Source organism: Eutrema salsugineum, unplaced genomic scaffold (assembly GCF_000478725.1).
Source record: "Eutrema salsugineum unplaced genomic scaffold, Eutsalg1_0 scaffold_14, whole genome shotgun sequence".
Taxonomy (NCBI): Eukaryota; Viridiplantae; Streptophyta; class Magnoliopsida; order Brassicales; family Brassicaceae; genus Eutrema; species Eutrema salsugineum.
The window spans coordinates 8,722,469-8,731,778 of NW_006256877.1; the positions used below are offsets into that span (position 1 = coordinate 8,722,469).

General features: G+C 42.1%; 1 non-coding gene across 1 annotated transcript; it reads right to left on the minus strand.

The window, feature by feature from the left end:
* Positions 1-7,373: 7,373 nt before the first annotated feature.
* On the minus strand, positions 7,374-7,480 carry LOC112088708. Its single transcript, XR_002900653.1, has one exon. It is a non-coding gene; the product is annotated as a small nucleolar RNA R71 (small nucleolar RNA).
* Positions 7,481-9,310: the final 1,830 nt, after the last annotated feature.

Sequence of the window (9,310 nt, forward strand, 5' to 3'; positions counted from 1 at the left end):
TTGAGCTAGAATCCTGTTTTTACCATCCTCTTCCTTAGCTCAAATAGCTGAATCTGCCTAATAGATCAGTTTTTACTCACCCTGAACCCATCCTTCTTTCAAGCCAATTGTTTGTGTGTGATTGAGAGGCCACCTTGGACCAAACTTAGCAGAAAGTGTTAGGTTTAGGGCGACAAGGGCAAGTCTCATTGAGTGCTAAGTTCCATCATCAAGGAGCTGAGAGATTTGGCAAGAACTAAGTGTGGGGGAATACTTGTTGGTGAGTGGAAAAAGGAGAGATGAGTGGAAATAAAAGGAGAATGGTGAGAACTAGGGGATAGAAAAAGAAAAGAAATCAGTCTTGGAGTTTTGAGTCAAAGAAAGTGAGCTCTAGTGTTTTGAAAAGAAAGAGTCTAGCCTCTAAGTGAAAGGAAAAGAAAAGAAGCCAAAGAGCTCAAATGTTTTAAAAAGAAAGAAAAAGAGGCTAGGAGTTACAAAAGAAAGTGAAAAAGAGCTATGTAAAGTTTGAACTCCAAGACTTGTGTATGAAAAGGAAAAGAGAATCCCCTAGTGAGAGAAGAATGAGTGTGAAAAGTAAGCAAGTGAGGAAACTTTGAGTAGAGTTTGGGGTGGGATGAGTCCTTGCCCTTGTATGCATAGGTTGCCTTTTACCTTTAGCATTCTGCCTAAGTTTGGTCATTCATAGAGAGATCCTTTTGCTGCATTGAACCCACTCAGGCATTGATCAGATCATTTTAGTCTCATAACCTCACCCTAGCCAAACTATTTTTGTTTAAACAATGCATCATTTGATCCACTTGGTAAAAAGCTTAATGAATGTGAAAGAGTTGAGAGAGAGAAGAACTTGTGGAGATTCCTTGTTGAGTTGATATATATCTGAGTATGGCTTTGCATTGCATAATTGAGCATGAACTTGAATTCTCATTGTGATCACTTCTCTCATAAAGGAAATATGAACTCCCAATGCATTCAACCTCTCTCTCTCATTTGTTCTTTTTGCTTGAGGACAAGCAAAGGATAAGTGTGGGGGAGTTGATATATTCATAAATTGCATCATTTAATGTACATATTCTAGTCCAAATTATGTCTCATTAGCATACATTTTAGGTCTTTAGGCATTGTTTTAGGACTTAGGAGATTACATTAGGTCCAAGAGAGTTTTGCATGGTTTGGAGTGTTAAACAGGTGCTTTTGGAGCTTATTTGGAGTGGAGGATGTGATTCAGATGAAGAAATGGAGTTGAAATGATCAAAAATGGTGAAAAGGAGCAATTTTGGGTTTCTAGGCAAAATGATGTACTGATGGCCGAAGATTCTCGGCCAAAATCCTTCCCGCGGGTAGCTTTCTCGGCCAAAAACACGTACCGCGGTCAAGTCTCTCGGCCAAAAATCCCGGGTGCAGATACATTTCCGAAATCGCGTCACCGGAAGCTCTTGCCGGCCGATTCAGCTTACAGGGTCTTCGGCAAAGTTGGAGTTAATTGAGTCAAGAACCGAGGACAGGTTGAATCAGGGCATTTGGAGCACAGAGCTGAAAGATACGGTCACCGAAAGACAGACCTCTCTCGCATCCATTCCGGAGCAATCCGATACTCCTGAATGATCGCCTGTCCGGGGAACCTTCCGGTCCGATTCAGCTGTCGAGGGGCTTATCAAAGTTGGAGTAGATTAGATCACGGTTCCAGAACAAGTGTAATCATGGAATTTGGACGCGTGAGTAGAAAGTTAAGCTCGTCGGAAGAAACTCCTGTCTCGCTGCCGTTTTGGACCAAGCCGATGAGCTCCGAATAATGCGAAGGACGGAGCACTTCCAGACCGATTCGGTTTCCGGGGCCATCATGAGAATCAGAGATATTTTAGTCCTATTTCCAGAACGTCCGAGATCATTCAATTCGGATCTATGATCAGGAAGATACGGTCTCCGGAATGGACATATGTCTACACGCCTCTCTCTGATCGTGTAAATGGACTGCAAACATGAGCCCTTCAGGAAGCCTTCCACTTCCCAAGCACCAAAATTTTCTTCACCAAAGTTGTAGATATATGAGTCTTCTCGCTTCTGCAACCGGAATCACTCAATTCGGACAGGTATCTTATGAGTTACACTCTCCGGAATGCGAAGTGGTCCAGGCAGCCCTGAATGATGCGAGCTAAGTGAAACATGACACGGTTTGAATGCCACGGTCTGGGACTTGACCGTGGCAAATTTTACACACCTTCGGCGATTGACACGATCTTCATGCCACGGTCTACACTTGACCGTGGCAAACAAACACTTGGCTGGGAGGAACTTTACAAGCATTCGGGTTTTGACACGGTTTGAATGCCACGGTCTAGGACTTGACCATGGCAACTTTTACACACCTTCGGCTTTTGACACGACCACTTGCCACGGGGCTTGACCAAGAGATACTAGACTGTTGGAGGTGAAAACCGCACCCCGGTTTTCTCCGGTACAAACTGAGATCGGCGAACCGTAAGCTCGGTTTACGAAGGGATGTACCGAGAGAAGATGGGCCGAGCGAAGATGGGCCGAAGATAGTCCATTAGGCCGAGGTCGGTGGGAAACCTCTCAAAGGAATAGAAGGTTTCCTTGAGCTCGGCCGAAACAGGAAAGTTTCCTGAAGGAAAAAGGAAACTTCGGAGAGAAAAGGAAAGGAACCGAGAGAAAAGGAAACTCCTCTCGGTCCCATATCGTGTAAGGCGTGCTTGAAGACCGACTTATGAGATATATATAAAGGGAGACGAATCGACATCAGAGAACACAAGTTATTCCCAAGAAGACTTAAAGACTGAGAACTCGTTACGACAGCTTCTTAGTCGCATTAAGTCTTAGTTCGTTATTGCCTATTGAAATAACCGAACTCAGTTGTATTTCACCTGATTCAATCTAATAAAGCCGAGCTTCCGATCTAAATTACTGTTTTGTCCCTTGTCGATATTCACATATCAACAATTGGCGCGCCAGGAAGGGGGCTTTAAACAGATATCTCAGATTTTTGATCGGACTTCGGAAAGATTGACTCAGCGATGGCAGACCAATCCGACGTTCACGAAGAAGAAAACCCTCTCAGGGAAAATAACATCAACGCCCAAACAGGACAAACGGGAGGAACTCCTGGAGAAAACACCGGAACTGCTGCCGAGCAAACTCCCGCAGCCGTAACCGACCTGTTACTCCAACGTGGCAATCCAAGAAGTTCATCACCCAAACCCAGAAAAGAAGAGACACGACCACTAGACATGGTGTAAATCAAGCCATGGCAACCTTGATCATGAAGAATCTGTCCAAGAACTTTGACACTATCAGTTTGCCACGGTCTGTCCAAGCATCATCTGACCGTGGCAAACCACACCACTATCCATCAAAGCCGGGTCAGGACCCAGTTTGTCCTGGGCTGACCCGGTCCGCAAGAGACATTATATATGCTTTTTAGGGTTTTTTCCAAGACTTAAGCTTTGTTTTCTCTTGTTTCTCTTTCCTTTTTAGTGTAAAAACGAGTTTGATTAAGAGATATCTAAGGGATTTGATCATTCCAAAGCTGTTTCTCATCATCTCATCATCTTATCTTTGCTTCTAATTATGATTAACATCACCTCTTGCAAAAGATTAGGTGTGTTAAGCATGATTAGTGAGTAGTCTTCTTTTAAGCTTCTAGGTGTGTAGATTAGGGTGCTTTGATGTTTGATTAATGATGTTTAGGTTCTAAATTCTCATTTCCTTTCCTTAGTTAGCTGTTCTTAATTATAAGCTTGATCTAGAGCTTAGGCATTTCTCCACCCACAAGGTGTTTGATGAAATGCCTGAATGAGCTAACTTAAGGGTTTATGTTTTAAATGCCATGGGAATATTTGTTTAAAGCATAAATGACACATTAGAACTGTTTATTAATGCATATTGATCATCATTACCACTAATGAGAGTTAGATTTGAATGCTGATTAGTATAGTGATCATTGTCTTGGGAAAGAAATGGTCTTGCTTTGAGTTCTAAGTTAATTGGAATTTGAGATCATGTGATGCTTGCTTTATCTTTCTGTATAAGATTCAGTCTTTCTTAGCTCTTATTTTGATGCACAAAGAGGCTGTTTGGTCATGTTAGACTTGGAACCTTATGCTTGTTAATTGCTTATTCAGTAATGGGAATTAGTCTTGATTAAGTAATTTGCAAAGAGATTTCTGTCATGAGCATGAATTAATCTGCTTTGTAAGTCTAGACTAAAGAATTGCAAGTGTTGCATTGTTTTCTTAGCATCATGAGTTAGGCATTGAAAGCACCCTGATCAATGATCACATCTAGAGGTTTAGCTTTCTCTTTATTTGAATTTGAGTGTTTGTTTAGTTTCTCTTGCTTGTTTAATTCTTAATTATTGCTTGTTCTTGTTTGCTTTATGTTTTTAGATCACCTTGTTACCAACTCATCTGCTTATTAGACTTGGATTAAGAATTGATCCTCATAGTTCTAGTGTCTAGAATCTCGCCATTTGGATTGATACCTCAAGTGCTACAATGACATGAGTAGTTGAGGAATTGATCAAGGATTGAAAAATTCCTACTATCATGCATTAGGTCCAAGAGAGTTTTGCATGTTTTGGAGTGTTAAACAGGTGCTTTTGGAGTTTATTTGGAGTGGAGGATGTGTTTCAGATGAAGAAATAGAGTTGAAATTATCAAAAATGGTGAAAAGGAGCAATTTTGGGTTTCTCGGCAAAATGATGTACTGATGGCCGAAGATTCTCGGCCAAAATCCTTCCCGCGGGTAGCTCTCTCGGCCAAAAACACGTACCGCGGTCAAGTCTCTCGGCCAAAAATCCCGGGTGCAGATACATTTCCGAAATCGCATCACCGGAAGATCTTGCCGGCCGATTCAGCTTACAGGGTATTCAGAAAGGTTGGAGATCATTGAGTCACGAACCCAGGACAGGTTGAATCAGGTCATTTGGAGCACTGAGCTGAAAGATACGGTCACCGGAAGACAGACCTCTCACGCATCCATTCCGGAGCAATCCGATACTCCTGAATGATCGCCTGTCCGGGGAACCTTCCGGTCCGATTCAGCTGTCGGGTACTTCATAAAATATGGAGAAGATTGGATCATGTTTCCAGACCAGGTGTAATCATAGGATTTAGAGCCGTGAGTAGAGAGTTAAGCTCACCGGAAGGCACGCCTGTCTCGCTACCGTTTTGGACCGACCCGATGAGCTTCGAAGATTGCGAAGGACGATGCACTTTTAGATATTTGAGTCCTCTTTCCAGAACGTTTGAGATCATTCAATTTGAAGCCATGAGCAAGAAAATAACGTTTCCACACATGTCTAGAAGCCTCTTTCTAACCGTGTCAATGTACTGCAAAGATGAGCCCTCCGGGGAACCTTCCACTTCCCAAGCGCTGAGGGTTTCTTCACCAAATTTCGAGATATTTGAGTTGTCTTTCCAATGCAGTTGAAATCATGCCATTTGGTTGTGGTCCGAGAAGGCTTAGGTTGTGCGATACGGTACTGCGACTTGATTAACTCGCACCCATGAATATTCAACGCTCTGGAAACAAGTTGAGACTTTAGAGATGAGTGTAAGGAGACTCTGAGCAAGGCAGAGACTTCCAGAATCAAATTTGAGTAAGTCCACAATGCTGTGCAAGATAGACCTGCGAGTTGGACATGAAGTGGAACCATGTAGCACATGTGTTCGCAAATTACACCGACTTGGGCATGCGACATGGGCAATGAAGTGACCATCTCGCACACATATTATCTCCATAATGCGTCCTGGTTGTGCGAGTTGAAGAGAAGGAAGCCTGAACAGCACAAACATTCGCTGTTTACACCTAGATAGGCATGCGGCTGAGGCTGAGGGATTTATGGCGCACAAGGCTGCTTCTATAGCTGTGCGACTTGGGCATGCGACTTGGGAAGCACCTGACCATGTCGCACACCAGCCACCAGACCCAGTCTGTCCTGGGCTGACCCGGTCCATTAGCACTTAGTATATATAGCTTTTTGGAGAGAACCCTAAACATCTTATCTTCTACTTAGTTTTCTCTCTAGTTTTCTTTCCTTTTTAGTGTAAAAAAAACGTTTTTGATTAAGAGATATCTGAGGGATTTGATCATTCCAAAGCTGTTTCTTATCATCTCATCATCTCATTTCTGCTTCTAATCATGATTAACATCATCTCTTGCAAAAGATTAGATGTGCTCTTCATGATTAGTGAGTAGTCATCTTTTAAGCTTCTAGGTGTGTAGATTAGGGTGCTTAGATGTTTGATTTATGATGTTTAGGGACTAGATTCTCATTTCATTTCCTTAGTTAGATGTTCCTAATGCTAGATCTTTGCACATCACTCTGGTCTAGAGCTTAGGCAAATCTCCACCCACAAGGTGTTTGATGAAATGCCTGAATGAAAGCTAACTAAGGGTTTATGCAGTAATGCCATGGGAATGTTTGTTAATTGCATAAATGACATATTAGAACTGTTTCTTAATGCTCATTAGTTCATATTTCACAAATGGGAATTTGGTTTGAAAGTGGATTAGTGTAGAGATTAATGCCTTCATGAGAGGATTAGTCTAGATTAGAGTTCTAAGTTGAAATGTTTGAGATCATGTGATTGCTTGCTATGCCTTTCTGTGTAAGATTCAGTCTTCTTGGTTGAGAGATTTTTTGGTTACTTATTAGGCTTGATGCATTATGCTTGTTGATTGCTTGATTATATCTAATGGTTGTTAGACTTGATTAAGTGATCAGCAAAGGGATTATTGTCATGGGAATGAATTATTCTGCTTTTGAAGTCTAGACTAAAGAGTAACTTGCATTGCATTATTGTTCTTAGCATCATGAATTGATAGCTACAGCACCCTAATCAATGATCACATCTAGAGGTTTAGCTTTTATCATTTGCTTAATCATCATCATTTTGTTTTGTTTGCTTGCTTTCTTTAGTTCATTAAACCGACCTCAGGTTAATCCACCACAGCCCCACCCAAACCCACCCATACGTCATCAGCCACCACCAGTCTTTGTTGGTGAGAATGACCGAGCTTATGCACACCAGTATGGAGCAGGAATCTGGCCACCTCCTGTCCAAAACAAAAACTTTGAGGTGAAGGCCTCTTTGATCAATATGGTTCAGAATCAGAGGTTCCATGGCTTACCTATGGAGGATCCCTTGGAGCATCTGAATCAGTTTGACAGAGTTTGTGATCTCACTAAGATCAATGGGGTATCTGAAGACAGCTTCAAACTGAGATTGTTCCCATTCAGCCTTGGAGATAAGGCACGTCATTGGGAAAAGAACCTCCCAAGATGATCCATCCACACATGGGAGCAATGCAAGATTGCCTTTCTATCCAAGTTCTTCTCAAGCTCAAGGACTGCAAAGCTAAGAAACCAGATTTCCAGCTTCACTCATCATTCTAATGAGACCTTTGGAGAAGCTTTGGACAGGTTTAGAAGCTACACAAATAAGTGTCCACATCATGGCTATTCAGAAGCCTCTCTCCTTAGCACTTTGTATAGAAGAGCTGTTCCTAAGATCAGGATTCAGTTGGACACAGCATCAAATGGAAATTTCTTGGCAAAAGAAATCAATGCAGCTATGGAACTTGTTGAGAACTTAGCCATGAGCCAAGACACTTATGGGGAAGATTATGATAGAAGCTATAGAGGAGAAGATTCTGGTAGACACCAAGGACTGGAAGAGAAGATCAAAGTGCTGAATATCAAGCTTGACAAAGCCCTAGCTGCCACTCAAAAGCCTATAAACTATGTGAGTGAGGAAAAGAGATGCTTCACAAATACAAATGAAGAGGGTCTCACTCAAGAGGAGTTGCACTTCATTGGGAATCAAAACAAGTTCAATGGTTACAACAACTTCAATAAACACCAGAACTTGTCCTATAGGAGCAACAATGTGGCCAACCCCCAAGACCAAATATACCCTCCTCAAAGCTTTGTTCAACAGAATCAGTACCAAGGTAATTCCCAAGGTCAACAGGGTTTTCAGCAACCAGAGGTTCAGAATCAAGGGAATAGCTTCACAAATCAAGTCAGCCTACAACAAAGGCCACCACCTCCTAGTTTTGCCCCACCACCTGTTCAACAAAGTCCTGATTTCAATGTTGTTCTCCAACAGCTCTTCATAGGACAACAAAAGATGGTATCCGACCTGGAGACACTAGGAGCTGAAATAAAGTCTATTAAAAAGAACAAGAGCATCTGCACTTCTGAACCACAAGTCTCTCTTTCTGGGAAAACTGTTCAAACCCCAAAAGATTATTGCAATGCCATCTACTCCAATGATGACCATTCAGCTGCTGTGCAAGAGATTGAAGAACTCCTTTATGGTCAAGTTTGTAATGAGAATGCACACACTCATGTGGATGAGGACGCCATTATAGATGATTTCATGGGCTTCCTACATGAACTCAATGAGAATATTGAGAAAGAAAGTGTGGGGGCAGCCGGTTCAGTTTTTTCTGTTCAGAAAGGGAATGATTCAGAGTCTCTTGAAACAAAGGAGCTGGCAACTGATCAAGCAATGCCAACAGATAGTCCCTCCACCTCTGAATCAACTCAGATGAAGCCCACCTCCCTCCCAAAACTAGGCAACCCAGGGAAGTTCACCATCTCTTGCACTCTTGGCAACTTTAAAGTGGAGAATGCTTTGTGTGACTCAGGGTCAAGTGTTAGCATAATGTCTAAGGACATGATGGAGAAGCTAAAGGTCAAGTCTATAACGTCCTACCCTTCTTCTATCACCTTTGGAGATTCCTACTCCAAGAAACCATATGGGTTTCTGGAAAATTATCCACTACAGGTTGGTGAATGCATAATTCCCACTGATTTTGTCATCATGAAGATGAAGAAGACCAAAGCGCTCCCCCTATTGCTTGGAACTTCATTTCTAAACACCACTGGTGCAATGATTGACTTTGATACTCAAACAGTGGTTCTTTCAAAAGTGGATAAGGATGTCTTTTACCCTGTTACACCTCCTTTAGCTGAGTTCTGTGGATCAGTTGTCCAAGAGATAGAACAGCCTAAGGTACTTGAGATGAAATATGTGGGCAGTGCTGGAATTCTAGGTGGATCCCAATCTCTTTCAGCTGTGGAAATGGAAAAAGAACCTCACACCAACTCTGTCTACAAGGATGGGACTGAACAACCATTGATCAGAGAAAAAGACATCTTGCTCTCATGGTCTCCTACATTTAGTGATCTAAGGATGATTAACACCAAAAGTGATGGCTCAGCATCAGAAGACAAGAGTATTAAACCTGATCTTTCTTCTCAAGACTTTGATCTCACTCCTTG